The sequence below is a fragment of the Emydura macquarii genome, unplaced genomic scaffold (genome assembly GCF_026122565.2).
Source record: "Emydura macquarii macquarii isolate MOO-44397 ecotype Brisbane River unplaced genomic scaffold, CSIRO-AGI_Emac_v2 contig_1477, whole genome shotgun sequence".
NCBI classification, from domain to species: domain Eukaryota; kingdom Metazoa; phylum Chordata; order Testudines; family Chelidae; genus Emydura; species Emydura macquarii.
This window is the reverse complement of record NW_027131614.1, coordinates 14,655,511-14,675,365: the sequence shown is the minus strand read 5'-3', so window position 1 is coordinate 14,675,365 and position 19,855 is coordinate 14,655,511.

Below are 19,855 nucleotides of genomic sequence, written 5' to 3'. Positions count from 1 at the left end.
CAGATTTTTAGGCCCCAATGCTGCAAACGTGCACCTGCTTAAGCACACAAGTAGTCACAGTGAAGTCAAAGGAAGTTGTTACAGTTGCACATTGTAGACTTTGGTTTTTACATTTTCCTTTAAAAAATTACCAGGACATTCCACACAAAAACCCACTAAATTAAAAGAACATTGGTTGCTTGCAAACTCATGCACTTGAAGTTAGGAAACACCACAGAGTTGCCAGTTCAACCTCAATTTGGCCCCCTTGTGCATATGTATTATAATACAATCGATTCCCTGATCACATACCTCTTTTTCCACAGAAGCCCTCTCTCATTCAATGCCCAGGCTAGACACATGGGTGGCATTTCCCAACTTCCCAGTACTAGACTTTGCAACCTAAATAATGTTCTTTTAACATACTCTTTTTGTGTTTATTTTTATATGAAAGGGGGAGATCTTAGAGCCAAGTGTTCGATTACACTCAGCTAATAGTTGGGCACTTACAGCATTTGCCTTCAAAGTTCAGTAAACACTTGTCCTAGGGTCACATAGCTATTTGATTTACATCCACCGCTGCTCACAGTGGATCAGGCCTATGCAAAGCAAATGCATTTGAATATATTAATGATCATGATCTCTCTTTTACCCAGTGTCTCATAACTTCATTCCTAGAAATATCGTATTAGAAGCAATCCTTTCATAGAGGTAATAACTGGTGAGAGAGATATCAATTCCCAGAACAGCAGCAAAATAGCTTCCTGCACTCTCAGACAGTGTTTCCCAAAGTGTGGGCTGTGCAAACAGACTGCTCAGTTGTTCTCCAGAGTCTCCACTTTTACAAGAAAAAGCCTCCATGGTTTAGGTTGCAAAGAAAAAAAATTCAAAACATGAAGCAATTGTAACTAATGCAGACATATCTGACGGAGTTTGCAGAGACCCTCAAATTGTAGCTCTGAGGTGAGAATTGCCCCACTTCAATGGGTGCTAAAGCAGATGCCAGTGATGATACTTTGACTGTCAGAATACTTAACTGTTTTATTGCTCAAAAAAGGATAAAAACGGAAAGAAAATATATTATGAACATCTACACAAGAGTTCCCCAAAGTGTCAGGGGTGCAAAGGACAGGCTAGGGCATGAGTAATAGTGAGCAAGATGCATACTTTTTACATAAGTATATATTAGGCCCTTAGACATCACATGATGGATTTGCAGAGAGTACAAGACTGGTTTATTTTCATGAAGGAAAAAAGCTTTGGAGATGCTGCCCTAGGAACAGCACGCACATATTCAGAAGTACCAGACCAAGCTTTTCAGGTGACCCTGCTGTCACTCTGCAACAGGAGGCCTCACGCTTGCAACTCCACACCACCGGAGGGTGCATGCAGTCAATTACAGGATCAGGGCCTAAATCAGAGCAGAACATGGATGTCATCTGGAAAATTCCCTGAATCACCACATGATGGAGAACTGATTATATTATGGAAACATTAGGTATTAAATTAGGGTAGAATATAACATGCTGATAATTTAGGCAGTGATGATCTTCCTGTAGTATCAGATTTCAAGGAAAGATACCATATTGCTTATAATTATACAATCCCAATATAACAATGATTATAGCAAAAGAGCTATTATATTAATATAAGAAAGATTACAGTAAAAGAGCTAGCTGCCCTAGCTAAGCTAAAAGCATTTTGTGGGTGCAGTTTTGAGCAGATATAAGAATATGCAGCCAGAACACTTATACATTACATATGCCATGTGGAAATCTATTTCGCTTTCTCCACAGGTCGTTTCAGTTCCATGGAAGTTATACTCACATCACTGTTCTAGCAACATTTGTCTTAGTTTATAAATGTCTTTAAAGGATAGGGCTCCAGCTCACAGATAATGACAAAGGAAAGTGTCAGAGGTTTCCTGTTTGTGTTTTTAAGACGAGGGAACAACAAACAAACACCATACACATTCTTCATCACTGTTTCTTGAGAGATTCCTTGGACAACCTAGCTGTATGGTGCCATCTAGTGACCATTTCAAACATTAACCCTAACACCTGTTATGAAAATGATTTCAGCACAGTCATCTTTCAGAATGACTTGCTATCTAGTAGCTCCAATCATTTTCTACAGTCCGCACTCGGAAGATTTCCAATCCCTTGTGGTTCCCATGTACATTTGAATATCCTCTGTTAATGTGTTCCAGCATTCAGATTTAACACAGTAGAGGACAAATATTTTGCCTAATATGTGGCCAGAAATGTTGGGCTGGGCAAAAGTCTGAGATAAGGAAGGTGTTGAAATTCTCCCCCATCCCTCACCCATGTTGGAGCAGCTGCGGCGTTCAGCCAGTAGCTGAAGTAGCCTCCAAGAGTCCTGATGCAGCCCCCTGTGGGGGTGTATGAGTATGTACTTGTTGAACCTTCAGCCCTTGACACCACCTTACTGCTATGCAGGGGGTTGTGCAGAGAAGGCTTCATTTATGGTTTGTGCTGTCCAGTCACCCTCTCTCCTTCTACCCAGCTATCAGAGTCCCTCTGGTGCAGCCGAACCACCCCAGTTCTGCTAAAGGCCACCCTGCACCTGTGGAATTGGGACCCAGATTTGTCCCTACATTTAAAAAAATCCTCTCATCTGTTTTGGGAAATTTAAATGGTAACACCTTAAACCATAAGGAACAGTAATTTACATTAACAGATGTAAGGCTGGCCTCTGTTAAGGGCTCATGGAATCACAGACTGCCAGGCTCAGATTATTCTGTCAGCCCCATAAATGTAGGATTTTGCCCTGTACTACATTCAAGTTAATTGACTTTCTGTGTGAACGGCCATAACTCTTTTAAAGTCAAGTCTGCTTCACATCAGTATTTCTGGGAATGAGATGGGGGGGGGGGGAATGCAGAATGATCTCACCCAAGGGTGGGAAAGGTATTTTGGGGGATACGTGGAGGCTTTTGTGGGTATTGGCCAGCAATATCTCCGATTCGCATCCAAACCAATATATGTATTGCTCAGTAATGGGAAAAAACCACAAGCCCCTACCACCCCTCCGCCCCATGATAAGGGTAGTCTGCCCTTAAAGGCAGTAGCACCTAGTGGTCAGTCTACTCTTCCATGTGGCATAGACCTTTAAGGGTCTGAGAGAGAGAGAGAGAGAGAGAGAGAGAGAGAGAGATTTAAGGGGGATAGAGCTAGAGAGGAAGTGTCCCCAGGAATGAATAGTGATTGAAGAAGGAATCCTGTCACTGCTTCTTTAGGAGCCTGGGGCCAAGAAAGGGTGGGGCCAGCTCCCTTCTCAACCAGCCAATAAGGAATGAGCTGAAAGAAGGAGTCAGTATAAATGTTGCCTCCTTCTCCATAGGAGGGTAGATGCCTGCTGATGGTGCTGGGAGTAAGGAGGCTCCTGCAGGGCCGAGTTAACAGGGAGAAGACAGCAGCAGTTTTTAACATTACACATGGCCAAATACTCCCAGCCCGAGGGAAAAGGACTGACTGGGAAAAGAGCCAGCCTGGGGAGAAGTTGCCTGAGGCTATACAGGTGGCCTAAGGTCTATCTCCCACTCCAAGGGAGAGAGCGAGGAGGCTCATGTATGAAGGAGACAGACAGGGAGATTGTGTAAAGTACAGCCCAGCTCTGGGAGGAGGGTGAGGGCCACCTGAACAGGGAAGGAAACTGACCAGGACTTTTACATAGACCCAGAGTGGGTGTGAACTGGAGAAGCTAAACAAGTGAGTTACCTCAGCAGAAGGAGTGAATAAACCCCGCCCTGTAAAAGGCTGTATGCTGGAACTGTGAATAAGTCAGATCCTGCAAAGAGGAGTTGAAATACCCTGGTCTGGGTCATTGTTTGAAAGGAGCCAAGGAGCACTGAGTTCAATGCACCTGCATCACCAGAAAAGGGCAGGCTGCAGAGCTATGCAGCCATGACATGCCCCCTCCACACCCCAAACCCAAAACAAACAACTGGGGAATAATACGCCCAGGAAACTCCACAGAAATCGGCAAAACCCAAACCCGCATTTCTCCTAAAATACAGCCAGCCCCCCTCCTTTTCAATAGACCCTAAAGAAGGGTGGGGGGAGAACATCCAGCATAATATTCACATTACAAGACCTAAATTAGTACTCACATTAAAATCATAGGAGAACTATAAGGAACCAAACTCAGAACATTTGTATAATTAATATCAGCACCCAGGCACTGGACAGTTCTGATGGAAGTGTTGTGCGTGTAAGGGCTTGTCTACACAGAGAAATATACCAGCAAAATTATAGCAGTATAATTATAGCTATAGATATATTGTATAAAACATATCTGTTATCAATCTCCCCTAGCCCGGGGCAGGTCAGCAGTTCTGTAACATGTCAGAGGTGAATGATGCAGTAGTCCCAGTGTCGCCAACCGCAAGTATTCAAAATTAATGAATTAAGCCCCCAAAACATCAGGAGATTGGCTTAAAAATGAGATTTCAAAAATAAATTGTAGGCTCTGTTTATTTACCTTCCAGGGTTCGAGCCTGTAGGATTCACATTTTCCAGCTTTTCTCCACCACCATTAAGGTTAGAAACCTTTTTATTTTAAATGAAATTAGAGCCTCGCCTAATCACATGATTCCAGGGACTGGGAGTAAGACAAATATCAAATACCATGAGAGTGGGAAACATTGAGTCTTACTGCCAGATACTGGTAGATATCAAGACAGAGTAGTCCATGACCCCACATATTCAAAAACCCTCCACCTTGCTCTCCCACAGAACCAAACTAGCCGTGTTTTCCAATTGTTTTCAAGGAAGTTCTATAAAATAATATTTGCTATTTGTCTAAGTGCCAGCATGCAGTATGCAACGGGGAGCAGTATGGCGTTAAGGCCAGTAGGCAAAATGAAAAAAAACCTGGAGCATCAAGAACACAGCAGCTGTTTTCCCTTGAATCATCTGCCTAGGAATCCCTTTTCTGTGTGCTGGATACAGGAAAAAAGCATAAAAAAGTGCTTTCCCCTCCCCCCAGTCATGGTTCGCAGCCTCGGATTGGCTGTCTGACATGTTGCAGGGCTAGGATTGGGCAGTGGGAAGGCTCAAGAGACAGCTTTGCTACTTTGTAGCAGCTGTATAGCACAGCTTGATAAAGACTGAATTGCAATCCATTCACATTCCTGAGCCAAATGCCAGACTGAGGCCATTACACATCCATATCCTAAACTACTCAAGGGATCATATAAGGATACAAGAGGCTCTGTTCACATCTCTTTACTTATATACAGAGCAAGTTTTACCAGCTTATGTCTAAATTACGCACAAAATAGCTATGTTAAAAGAACACTGAGGTGGCAAAATCACACATGAGAAAGTTAGGAAATGCTAGAATGAAAGTTGCCTGTGCAACCTTAAGTTGGCCCCCTTGTACATATGCTTTATGATACAGTCTTTTATTACCTGATCACATACTCTTCTGGCATTTGCTAACTTTTCAATACTTGACTTTGTAACCCTAATAATGTTCTTTTAACTCAGAGGTGGGAGGGGTTGGTTTGGGTTTGCTGTGGGGGAGGCGGGAGGAGCTGTAATTTCCTAGGTATTTAGAAAGCAAATTGAAAAAATAAGTTCATCCTGTGGCCTCCTATTGATATCCACATGGGTCATCAGCTGGGCTTAAACCTTCAGATCCATCACACAGTCCTCTGCTATTTGAGCTGAGTAATTGATAGCAGGTGGAGCACTACTAGAAGGTCACACACAAAGTTTGCTAGTGGGTTTTGTAAACATTTTCTGATAGAGGAATGGTAAGACTCAAAAATCTTGGATTCTGTTCCAGGTTCTGGAGCAAAGTGTACACTAGGGAGCAGAGACTCTGCTACCTGTTTCCCTCCTTCCCCTCGCCAGCTTGACCCCTTCAGCCCCATCCCATTCAATATGTATCCGTCCCAGTCTTGTCTCCTCCCCATTGCAGCCTCTCATCCTAGTGCCAGTCTCACCTAGCTATTTTCAGTCTCCAATCCTCAGCCTTTTCATCCAAGTCTGAGTCTTCCCTGACCACTCCTGTAGCAAGCTGGAGCTAGAAAGAAGGAGGCAGAGTACAGTTTGCAGGAGGAACGAATTTGGAGGAGGAACCAGGAAGTCAGTCTGTGTGCACATGGCTAGAACGCTGCCTACAGTTTCAGCACCTCTGTAAATAGTCGACATAATAAAAAGCCAGTTTAGTTTTAAAAGCCTGGCATCCTTTCATATACCCTTTTGTGTCTCTTAATGTGGTACATGAAACAAACCCCAGTCTTCACCTCCCTGCTGCCAGTCACATCCATTCCCAGTTCCCCCTGCAGCTTTTGTCCCCCTCTGCCCCCACAGCCTCCTTTCTCAGTCAGTTCTAGTCTCCCCTCCTGTCGCCTCATCAAATCCTTCTCCTTCCCCTGCACCAATGGTTCTCAGTCTCAGACTCCCCCAGCTCCTCGTCCAATCTCAGTCTGTCCCCTCTGAACATTTCCCTCCCTAGCTCCAAGACCATTCTCCTTGCCCAGCTTCCTCCTTCGTGCCCTCAGGGCACCAACGGAGAAGGGGGGCACTGAGAGAATAGGGGAGAGAGGCTCTCTGCTTTCAATTCCAGTGCCCAGCTCTAGTCCACAGCGGCCCAAAGCTGCAATTGCAAGAAAAGTCCTGCTCAGCCTCCACTGCCCTGGGCTTGAGCATGCTCAGTGCAAACAGCATCTTCCAGAAATTAGCCATGCTCTAGTAAGTTGCTACTGAGCATATGCTAACTGTGATTTTTTCAAAGGCTTATAACTTGGCCAAATTTGGCCGGAGATTCACTGCCATGGCAAAAGGTTTATCTTTGACCCAAAGGCCATGCCCCAGCCAAATTCCAAGTCTTTGCTCGAAAGCTGGGGACTCTAGAACGTCTCAAAAAACAAAAAAGGTTGCCAGATTTTTTTTTTTTTTTTAAGATGGCAAAACAATGTATTTTTCTCTAAGCTCATTCTTGGACACGGCAGACCCACTGTGGATGAAAATTTCCAAAACCTAGTTTGAGGCAGATACCAAGCATGGAAAATTTCAGCTCAAAGGGTTAAGGTTTGGCAAAAGCGCAAAGAAACTGTAAACATGGTCTTATCATAGGCAGTGTTGATGTCTGGAAGCAGGGCCTGCAGCAGTCGCTGGGCGCTTTAATGAGCATAGCTGGCCTCTAGAAAGGTGCCTGCTTGGCTTGGCTGCCTGACTGACTGAAAGAGTCAGCAGCAAAGTAGCTCCTGGCTGAGCTAGTTCCTGCCTTTCTCCATGCCAGGTAACCACTTTATGGACCCCCAGCTCTGAATACTGACTTCTGTGTTGATCTCAAGCACTGACTCCTGCTCCAACCACTAGGCATGAGTGCCCACCACCTGACAGTCAGGCAACTCTAATCCTAGGTGATGCTATTGGTCCCACCTATAAATTACCGAATGGTTTGGAATCATCATTCATATCTGACCAGCCATTTTTTTAAATTAAAAGGCTTTCATCCAACCTCCAGTTTTGAGGGGTGGATTTGCGAATGTAAGTCATGTAGCTAGACACAAAAACTTACGTTTTCATAAGTGAATAGCCATTTTGTGTGCTTCAGTTTTTAGGTCTTTCTGGAGGGACACCTTGGGGGGTCTAATATTGAAGTTCTGAGTGCTGTCTAAGAATCAGGCCATCTAAAATTAGGCACCCAAAAAACTAAGCATCCATAATCACTAGTCACTTAGGATCATTTCAGCCAAAAATTCTAGCATTTCTAACAATTAATTGTGGGCCAAACTATGCCTGCAAAACCAGAGGCCACTCTTAAACTATGAAACACACAGTCCCAGCAAGCTAGTCTATTTTAAATTGGTTCTGTTATGTAAGTGGATCTCATACCTGTTCTCTCTCAGCAGTAATCACAAAGAGTCCAAGTCCCTTTGTTCACCTCTCGTCTGAGCTCAGCACCATTCCCATCCGAGAGCACAGCTCAGGGGCATGTGCCTTTCTCTTCACCATTTGTCCCTTTGGTTTCTTTTGTGCACACCCTGTATGTAAAGCTCAAATGTCCATCTCCTATTTTAAGTCATAGTTTATACAAGATGAACCTCGCAGTTACCAACACAACAGTTGCACTTTTGTAAAGGCAGAATTTGGAATGATTCCATGTTCTGTCCCAGCACACTTCTTCTTTTTTTAATATCAAATCTGTAAAAAGGAAAGTTCAAAATGTGATAACTATGTTCATTTTGGTCACACCCCACCCCACCATATGCTGTTGTTTTTTCAGCACACATGGAATTTTTCCATGGCGGCAATATGTTGGATTTTTTTTTGGTTTTGTTTTTAAGTGCTGAAATTAAAGTACTTCTAGTGTGAAAGCTGTTACCCCTCCTCCAGCAATGTTGTTGTGGTTTCCATATTTCAGGAGTGGCATAAAAGGGTGTGGGCCTTATTTATAGCCTTCCAAGAGGAAGCAAAGATATAGCAAGGTCTTGTACATATGTGATTCCTTCATTAAAACATGCAACCAGAACATGGTGATAAATGCCTGTTATTAATGCCAATATACTGAACTCCACTTCTGTCTCATAGTAATATGATACTGCATGATTAGAGTTTCAAAGGAAAACCAAGTTATTTCTGATGATTTCTGGCAGCTATTGAGCTACAATTTATAGATCCCATTATTAGAGCTCGTGAAATTTTTCATCTGAATTTTTTTTCCATCTGAAAAATGCAGATTTAAGTCAACCAGAAAATTCTATAAATTTTGCCAAATTGTTTAGTTTAGAAAAAAGAGAAAAAAATACCTGAAAAAAAAATCCGCTTTTTGTTTTGACATTTTCAAAACAAAATGTTTTGATTTTTCAATTTGATAGGCCTTTCGAATGCTTCTTCAATATTATTAAAGTTAAAACTCAGAATGAAGCATTGAGAGGCTCACGATCATGGATGCCATCCTGAGGCAGACTGTCAAGAACACACAAACCCCAAATTGGGTGTATGTTCTATATTTAGATTTCCCCAATCAAGTAAGTGTGAACTCCACAAGCACTGTAACAGCCTTACCATGGAGTCATAGACAGTCCCCTGGGGCACTCCAGTCTGTCTTGCCACCCAGGCAAGCCAGCCTTTGTGATCTATAATCCCTTACACCAAAAATCACAATACTCAAGTTACTCCCAGCCCCAAAGGACCAGTCACTTACCCCAGATCTCTCACCAAAGACAATGCTTTTAGCCAATCCTGTAAACAACTAACTAAAGATTTATTAACTCAGGGCAGGTCTACACTACAGAATTACTTTGGTATAACTACGTCACTCAGAGGTGTGAAAAATCCACACCCCTGAGAAACATAGTTATACTGACCTAATCCTGGGTGTAGACAGCACCATGGTGGCATGAAAGCTTCTCCTGCCGACATGGCCACCCCCTCTCATGGAGGTGAATTAACTATTTCATCAGCATAGAGCGTCTTCATTTAAGCACGACAGGGGCCCAGCTGCATCAGTGCAGCTATGCCGATGCAGCATTTTAAGTATAGACCTGCTCTCAGAAAAGAAATGAGAGTTGTTTACAAGGTAAAGCAGGTAACCATACACATACAAATGAGTTACAGTCTTAGGTTCCAAAAGATAATAGTAGCTACTATATATCCAAGCTCTATACGTCCTTTAGGAATACCCCAAATTAAGCAACTTGGAGATCCCTTGCTTATGCTAAGAAATAGTGCCCTTTCCAAATTCAGGCAGCATAGTGATAATTTCTCCTTAACAGAGATTTTTGTTCCCTTCCCGCAACATTCAAGCTGTGATGGGATGAGGGCTTGTGCACATCTCCTCTTCATGGGTGTGGGGAAAGCAATCAACAAAGTCTTGTCCAGTGATATTCCACAATAGATTGTCTGATGTCTATGGGCCTTCTTTTGTTGCAGTGATGACGACACCTTTTGTGGTGAACTAGTATTTCAAACTTGGTAATGCTTCTCTCTGGACTGCAAGGGTTTACAGTCTTTGCAAATATTTTTATAGTTACAGAGCAAACACTTAAATATTGCCTTATACCACGGAATACGGAGATTACATGTCAGATTACCACATTCAGCATCCTGCAAGCATTTCATAAAGTCTAAACACATTCTTATAACTCTCATATATATTTTAACAGTACTACCACACAGGCGACCCAGACTGGTTTCCAGCTATGCATTTGTCAGCATTCTGTGAGGCCCAGGGGCCTTCGCATGAGCTGGCATCTGGTGTGCCAGCACCATAGTTACTTCTTCAGTTCAACAAAAAATTCAAGGACTTTTCAGTTTGGGTCAACCCGAGACTGAAAACTTGGTTCTTTGCACAGCTCTTCCCCATAGCACATGGCAAAAAGAGTACAGAGTAGATATAGCGCTCTAGTTCACATTTCTTCTTTCACAGAATAGACGTTTGAATATCCAATGATGTTTCAGAGCTATTGCTGAGTGCAAAATGGCTGACACCTTTGCATACAGACATCATTATCATTACTTAGGAAAGCACGTTAGGAAACTGGGAGCATATGAGATGCTATAGAAAACCACATTTTATTCAGTGCAGTTGCATTTTATATGTTTCACACAGATAGATAATAAAACATTTCTGGGGACCTGGTATGCAGAAATATTACTTCCACCAGGCATGTTACATATTCCCTTTATGCAGAACATGCTCCATTGCCCCATTTGTTATTTTTATTCACTCACTTGTATGTTATTTAGAGTGGTTTTTATGGCTCCCATTGTAGTATCTAAGCACCTCATAATCTTTAGTGCATTTATTCGCATGACACCCTTGTAAGGTAGGGAAGTATGATTCTTTCCAATATACAAATGAGAAATTGAGGCATAGTGACACCTTTAACTGAGGCCAACTAGGAGTCAGTTTTGTACTGTTAAGAGGATCCCCTAGTTATTGAACCTGGGGTCCTTGTTGCTGCCAACTCCACCTGGCAGAAGGGCTGTATTTTGAGGGAGCAGTACCCCTCACAAGCACATCTTGAGTAAACTACCAGTTTGAGGAAATAATTGTTACACTTTGGGGAAAATACAATTTGCGTAATGTCTGTGTACATATTAGAGGATTGATTCAAGGGAATGAATATTGATCCTAAGAACTGCTTTCTAAAACAGGGATAGCTGAGACATTCGATGGGGGTTCAGTTGAATCCACTTTGTAGATGAGCCCCCAGAAATGACTGGATTCAATATGTAGGGGTTCCTCTTAACAATACAAAAAAGAACCAGCTCAAGCCCACACCCAGTAATCTTAGAAAACCAAGCACCACCACTGGATGCCTCTAAGGGGCAATACTTCCCCACTTACAAGTGCTGAGTCTGTGTATAACAAGGGAAAACTTTTATTTAAAGGGAAATGGAACCCAGCATTAATTTGGGAAAACACCACAAACACGATTTGCATGTAGGTAACCATAAGCAAACACCCACCCCACAGTACACGGAGTAGTGTCTTTGCCTCAGTTTCCCACCTTGCGGTGTGAAAGTCCGATGAACAAATGTCCCTTTTAACATATCACTCCCCTTTTCCTCTGCTGCTCCCCATTCATAGTTGGTTGTCCTTAGTCAGTGAAGACCCAGAGTTCAGCGGTGCGATCAAGTGTCTGCCTCCCACCTTGAAAAGGGGCTGGGGAGTATGGAGCTATGCCTCCAGTGTGCTGCTGCCACCTCTGCTACTGGCTCGCTGCTGCTGCTGCTGCTGTGTCTGTTGCTGTTACTTCTGCCACTGCTGGCTGCTCACTGCTACCCCTGTCACTGCTCATCTCTGCTATCATTCACTGTTGATTCTATGATGCTGTGTTCTAAGGTTCACCCAGCCCTTGACAATTTCAACTCTTATTGATTTCACTGGGTAATGGGGAACCTTTGTGCTACTGCCTCTCGTTGTCTTTTACTGCAACATTGTCCCTATACAAGGTCTAAGGTTTAGCCCCTAGACCTGCTCATCAGTGATTTCAGCTCTAGTAATCACTGAACAGAAACAAGGACTACTCAATTGAGTCTAATGAGCTCTACCTCTAAACACTGAAGAGGGGAGAGCCAAATTGTGTCTAAGACTCTAGGTAGACTCCACATCATCACATAGGAATGTCATGTCATGTCAAGTCCCATACCCTCGCCACACCATCCCCTTCTCTTTCACTGGGATTTGTCATCCTAATCCTGTTTAGCAAGTGGGGTTCAGTTTAGGGTGACTACCTCAATCAGGACAGGCTAAGTACACTTCTGCTGCCCTGTATTTATACAATAAGGATAATATTTCATTATCCCTGCATTCAAATTTAATTTTTTTTATTAAAGCTAAAGTTATAAAATGATCAAATACAGAGTTTTTGAAGGAAAGAGTTTCTGTACATCTGGTAATAATACATAGATTATCCAAAAGGTACAAGGTGTGGTTTGAAAGTCATACAATACAAAGAGTACATAATCTGCAATATCCCAGATTAAGGGTTATCAATTTAGTGATACCGTTGAGTATAAGCATTCAATCATTCAGGTACATCACTCATACAAAAGAAATACTGAGGTCGGTTAGTGGAAAGCAAGCATATTGATGAGGGTTGATTGTCCCTCATTGAATGATAAGTTCAGGATAATTAGTCCTTCAGTAAATACAATCCACAAAACAAAGGTCTTTCTGCATCGCTTTTCCATTATACTCTGGCTCATTCCTCCTGGTATTGCCTATGCTTGGTGATGAGTTCTGTTCTGATATCCCTGGACCACCTGACAGTGTCTGACACCATGAGAAGCTGCATCAGCCGAGTGCAACGCTATCAATTCCACACGCCCACAGCACTTGCTCGTTGCAGGAGTCCCACGCGCCCAGGGCTCCGACATTCAACGCATGCGTTTGTACTTGTAGCCCTTTCTTCTCAATGCCGGGGGACTGTATTTCTCCTCCTTTTGAGCTCAGATGTTGCAGAAGGCTGGGGTTCTGTTTTCAAAGAGGACCCTGACATCTACCATGATGATCTTCTTCCATTCCTTGTAAAGTGAATTATAACCCATAGTCAGCTAAAATTGTTCACTTTGGCAAAGCAGCTCCATCTCCTGAGCACCTAGACAGTGTAGGTGAGGTGTCCATGCAAATATAGTCCATTCCTGAAGTCTTTTTTCCCCAATTTGTTGTCCAGGCAGAGCTCATTGAGACCCTGCTTCCATGTACAAACAGACAGAAACACGGTCCCTTTCCACTCTCACGCAAGAGACAGCAGTTTCCCGGCACACCCGCCCAGGCAACATTTCTACTCTGCTCACCTGTTCACCCATGAAGGTTTCTCAAGCCCTGCTTTTAACAGTGCTGGATGCAAGCTGAGACAGCAATGCCCGAAGGCTGTCCCAGCCAAACCATTAAAATGCCTTAGACCTCAGATGGTCAATCTCAATGTAGTAATATTTAGACGTCTCTCTGATTTTTTTAAACCTAGCATGTGCCTAACTATGCATAATCTAAATATGCCCAATGGTCATGAGTCTGTGATGAGATGTGAGATGGGGTGGGTTGTGAGTTACTACAGAAAATTCTTTCCAGGTGTCTGGCTGGGGAGTCTTACCCACATGCTCAGGGTTTAGCTGATCGCCATATTTGGGGTCGGGAACAAATTTTCCCCCAGGGCAGATTGGCAGAGGCCCTGGGGTTTTTTCACCTGCCTCTATAGCATGGGGCACGGGTCACTTGCTGGTGGATTTTCTGTACTTTAAAGTCTTTAAACCATGATTTGAGGACTTCAATAACTTAGTCATAGGTTAGGGATCTCTTATAGGAGTGGGTGGGTGAGGTTCTGTGGCCTACATTGTGCAGGAGATAAGACTAGATGATCATAATGGTCCCTTCTAACCTTAAAGTTTATGGGTCACCTATTGTGACAGGTAACGCTTAGGACCATTATATCTGAAAGAGTAGGGAGAAAAAATACTTCGGCTTTTTCAGTCTGTGCAGTTGCCAGCACATTTTGCTGTTTGCCCTATATATCGGGGGAGATTTTTAAAGGCACAAAGGGGAGTTCTCCTTAAAATCTTTCACACAACAACAAGGGAAAGCTGTTGCATTTTAGAAAAATATGAAACTGATTGTGAAGCCACACAATTGGGCAGGGGTCTCCAAGAAAGGACATTATGTTCAACTCATTTTTCTATACTGACCATGATTTCAAGTTGCTGGTGTCCTGGTTATCATTTTAGGAACTGAGCAGAGAGCACCACAAATTTTCTGTGAATGTTTGTTCCAAATTCCAAAGTAAATCTCAGTTTCATTGCATTTGGAACCTTTTAGTCTTTCTTTCCATAAATGTCCCAGTGTTCAAGTGTCACAAGCTTGAATACTCAGTAAAAGGGCATTTTAAGTTTGAATGCTGAATTTGCAATGACATGCTGGGGAATGATCTGCAGATTAACAATTATATGTTGGACAAATTTATGAACAAATAACAGATTCAATAATTTTGTAACCCATTTGCATGCTTAAGCCTAAGTATTGATAGCAGACATCGCAAGGTCTAGTTTCTGCAAACCCGTAGCATTTCCACCTGGCTGTGCAAAAAGGAAACTGTGTAAATGCCCAAACTCACCCTCTCCTTGACATGTGACTTTATTAACAAGGAAAAAGACAACATGAACTCAAACCCAAACCTTCTCCAGAGACTTGGCTATCTTCTCATAAGACTCGCATGCCCCACGCTGTGAATTCTATGGACAGAAAGTCATTCCCACTTATTTTATAATCGAGGGTGTAATTAGCAAATCACCTACCACAATGAGTCAAAGAGGTACAGTGTGAAGCTGTGTGCAAGGTTATATCATCTGTGAGAGAGAGTCAGAAGAACTCTGGCATTCTGTCACACTTCCAGTAAAACATAAGCCCAGATTTGAAGTGTCCTGTGGTGCTCTGAAACAGCATCTTACTTTAGTCCTAAATATAAACATTTATTATCATTTGTAGCTTCAGGCAAGCGGCATTCTTCACTGGCATATTACAAAGCCAAAGGAAGGCCTTCTGGTGACATGGCAAGAGGTGCGCTCCACTACCTTATGTTCAGAACTACCCTGGGACAATAAGACTATATTTCCTAAATTTGCATAAAATGAGAATTACACAGATGGGCAACACATGCTTCCGATAAGTCCAGTGTGAAAATTACTCTCTCACTTGTCGTTGTACACCATCTTTCCATATTTCTGGCAATACGTCTTAAACAAACAAGAATTGTGACAAGTAAAGCAGATGGTCTCTCCTCCTCTCCCCAAAAGTTCCAAAGGCACGTTTCCCCAAATTCTTGCTTTACAATGATACTGCACCACTTATCACAACAGATATGAAGAAGCTTTGGGGAATATACAAATAGAAGGCCTGATTCACTATGCTACTGGCCATTTAAAACCTCTCTACTAGTGTAAAGTGATCTTAGTGTAAATGAGAAAGACAGCCCAGACTCTTCTAGCTAAGCTTGCGGGAGAAATTAATTTATCTCAGGTTCACAAGAGGCTCACTACAAAAAGCTGAGAATGCAGATTCCGTTTCCTTTTCCTACCCCGTCTGTAAACCATGATTATGAATTGGTTAATAAATTATTATTATTAATATATAGGCCCATCTATTCAAGGTGTAGAAGCTTCTAGAACCTGTACACATTTTTTGCTATTGCTGCACTTCACAGATGTCCTGTAGAAGAGTGACTCACTGGCCTGCATGCCCCCTCAGACTCTCCTTGTCTACCACCCACTGACAGTCATTCAGGCCCTGCAGTCATCTGCCTCTTTTGGTGACTCAGCCCTCTGGCCTGGTCACTTTAAAATCTCTCCCATTCCAGGGACACCAAAAGTCCAACAAACAATAGCCCCACAGCCTCCAGCGGAGTCTCTGGCCTGAGTCCTGACTAGTCCTTTTAGCCCGGATCTTCGCACCACCTTTTCCGGTGACTGGCAGGGGAACCCAGGCCCTCCCACTTCTCTGGGTTTCAGCCCATGTGCCCTGTAATAAGTAGGCAAAGTCTGTCTATTTAGGCCCCATGCTTCCTCCCTGGGCTTCTTCCTACCTGAGCCTGTCTGCAAGCCTTTCCCACTAGCCCTTTCCTGGATGCACCATGTATCTATGTTCCTTTCAGGCTCCCCAAGGTCTCAAATTTTGCCCTTCCTTCAGGGCTGCAGCTCACAGGATTCCCCCTGAAATTCTCCGACAACTCCCAAACCAAGAGTGCAAACTTATATCACTTTAGGGTTGCCAGGTGTCTGGTTTTCAACCGGAATGTCTGGTTGAAAAGACAACTTGGCAGTGTTCAGCTGATTGGATGCTAAAAGTCCAGTTACCTGCAGTAACTAGCCTCTGATACTGGGGCGGGAGTGGGGGGAGGGGGGGGGGCAGGAATAGCAGCAGCTGCTGCTGAGCCTAGCGGAGCTGCTCCACTTAGCAGCTGCTGCTCTTCCTGCCCCCCCAGCCTGACAGAGAGAACTGGCTGGCGCCCAGACCAGGTACCGGCACTGTCGTCCGGGGGGAATTCTGTCTGCCCTCCCTGCCCCACAGTGTCCCTATTTCTCCACCCCAGCCCCTCGCTCCAAGGACTGACCCCGGCTGTGCCCCAGTTGGGCAGGCTGGCTCTGCATTAGCTCCTCCCAGCCTGGTTCTGCAGGCAGCAGGTGAGTCCCAGGGCATGGGGGAGCGAGCAATGGTGGGAGAGGGGGGATGTAGAGTGAGTGACCGGGGAGGGGGTTACAGGCAGAGCAGCAGGCAGGGCCTTGGGGGAAGAGGCAGGTCAGGGAAAGGAGTCTTGGGGGAAGGGGCAGAGTAGGGGTGTTTGGTTTTTAGCATTTAGAAAGTTGGCAACTCTAGCACCTTCTTGGGCTTGAATTTCAGTCCTTTACAAGCCTTCCCTGATACTCTGCTCCTCAGATGACCATGACCACACCCCAGGGCTGCCTTCCTGGAGTCTTGTCCTGTTTTGAGACCCCATCACAAGAGCTAACTCCCCACCTGTGGCTTTTCCCGCTTTTCTTCTCTCCTGACTTCTGTTCTCAGACAGCAGGCACTCTCAGCCTCCTCTCTCCTGAGACTCTCTCTCCAACTGAACTGCCTCAGTCCTTCTGAGGAAACCAGACTGCATTCCAGGTGGACCTGCTAACTGACTTACTTACCACCCCTACAAGTGCCAGTAGGTGGGTTAATTGGGCTCTCAGTATCTGGGTGGTGGTTACACCCCATAATGCGTACATTGTGAGCTAATATTCTCCCCTCACATACATCCAAGCAACCCATTTTGAAAAAAATCTGAAAGGGAAGAGAATTCCATAAACAAAGGACATTTTAAACCAATAGCTTGTAAACCTTTCTGGCTCAGAACCTTCCTTCATGGCCCATCATGCTGTAGGTCTTAGAGCTGCATCTGATATCTCACTTCTCTTTCCCCTTCCAACATCAACCCAAGCAGGGAGTGTTTTCACTGTGGTGATGTAGCATTCCAGTGTCCTTGTCCCCATTGCTTCTCTGACCACTGGTGCCTACTATTACTATCCCCTACCCCAGTCCCTTGTCTCACAGAGGTTAGAAAGATAGTAGAGGCAAGAGGCTCCCTTTGTTTATGGTGTCATTGATGGGGACCAACAGATGCCAGCAGTTGTATGCACCTATTTCCGTTAAATTGGTAACCATTGCACTAAAGAAGAAATGCAAGTACACAGAAATCTTACTTTGAGAAATACATGAACAAATCTTCTGAAATAGATCAAAAATGTTTTCAATGTAGAAGAGATGACAAAGACATAACCAAGAGTATAACCAAGGTCTATACCTAAGCAACAGAATCTTAAAAATTAGTTTTTTCAAGTATTTGTGAATAACACAGCCATCCTAGACTCATGCCAATAAAATAAATCTTCCAATTTAAGCTATGCCATCATGTATCCTCTCCTAATATGTACATTTATACACACATTCTGTAGGAATCTAGCATGTCTAATTCTTGACACCAAACTATTGGCGTTTCTTTGGCTTCATTGTAGCTCCAGCAGGTAATTACTGGAAATGTAAATATCTGATAATGTTTTGCAGGTACTTACCTAAGTCATTAATTTACCAGTTAGGAGTAATTCTTTTAATATTTATGTGTCATTCCAGATAATGGATGTTATAAATGTGATTTAAAAGGTTTTACTTATAACGTGGAACACATTATTTCAACTGAACAAGTGTTACATGGGCATTTGATAGAGGAGCATATTCCTTCAAGATATCTGGCTACTTTTAGACAATTAACTAAATGTCCCTCACTTTTAATTTTGGGTGGTGTTTGTTTTTTTAAATTGAGTGATCTTCATTCTCAATTCTGGGGATGATTTCCATGGAATCTCACTCCGTTGCTTTCCATAGTAACTGGATGAAGCCTAGCAGCTTTCAGATCACTAATAATTTAAGATTAGCCTCACTGATACCCATTTCAGGCAAAATATGTAAGTGTGTTTTAGAGATGCTCTTGTCTATGACACTTTCCCACCAGAAATGAAGAGTGCAGAATTATGGAAGGAATCTAGTTTAATCTGTTGGTCTTTACAAACTGCATATTTAATTTTTCACCAGGAAACATAAGTTATATTATAGCGATAGATAGCACTATGCTTAAGACTGAGTATCACCGGTTTTCCATTCCAATCCTGTTTTCACTGTGAACTCTTTCAGACTATCACTTTCAAACTGAAATTTTCCATTCTTTGTCTCTATCCAAAGTTGCAATTTCTTTCATAAAATTTGAGCATGCCAATTCAGCTGCTTTTGAGTTTGGAAAGCACACAGTTAACAGTACTTAAACAACATGTTACAGATTAAGTGTAACAGTTTGGAGTAATAGTGAAAGTTTGCTGACATCTATAGGCCACCTAAATTCACAGCTAATGTACCTTTATAGTTAACTGACTCATCCTCGGGACTGCACCTAAGGCTGCACTGCTAGTTGAAAAGAAAATTTATAGTATATAGATTCTGACTAATGATGACCAAAATCTTACATTCTCACTTACACTAAGTATCACTTTACTCTGCAAGTGGTTTAATTAATTTTAGACGACAGGCAAGAAAATGGAGCTAACTTACCTGTAACCAGAGGTTCTTCAAGATGTGTGGTCCCTATCTGTATTGCACATGTGAATACATGTGCTTCACGCTCCTGAGACTGGAGATTTGTAGCAAGTAGTGTCTGTTGGTCCACACTTGCGCAGTTGCTCTCCTTGTGCTCCAAACAGAGAACATAAAGGCTCTCATGGATCGACTCCTCTCAGTTCTTTGTCTTATCGTGAATCAGATCCAAAGCAGAGGGAAATGAAGGCAGCCAGTGGAATACAGATAGGGATCATACATCTTGAAGAACCTCAAGTTACAGATAAATAACCTACATTTCTTCCTGGAGTGCTGGTCTCTGTATGCATTCAACACATGGTGATTGGTGAGCAGTATTCAAACAGGAGAAGGATGTGAGGATGCAGTTGGTATGGGTGTGTAACACTGTTGACCCCACATTTGCATCTACCGAAGCAGCCTGTGGTAGGCTTTGTAAAGGTCTGGCTAGAGCTCCAAGTAGCTGCCTTACAAAGGTCCAGTATTGCTGAGATTACTTGTGCTCGCATAGAGTGGGCCCTCACCCCATTCAGGAGAGGAATATGTGCCAACTCATAACGTTGCATGATGCATCGAGAGATCCACTTAGAAAGTCTCTAGGCCAATAAAGCTAGTCCTCGTAATCACTCTGCTATAATGGCAAATAGTGTTGGTGTCTTCCTAATCAGTTTTGTTCTTTGCAGATAGAAGGCCAAGGTCCATCTCATGTTGAGAGACTGCAGCCTCTTTTCTCCACTGGAAGCATGAGGTT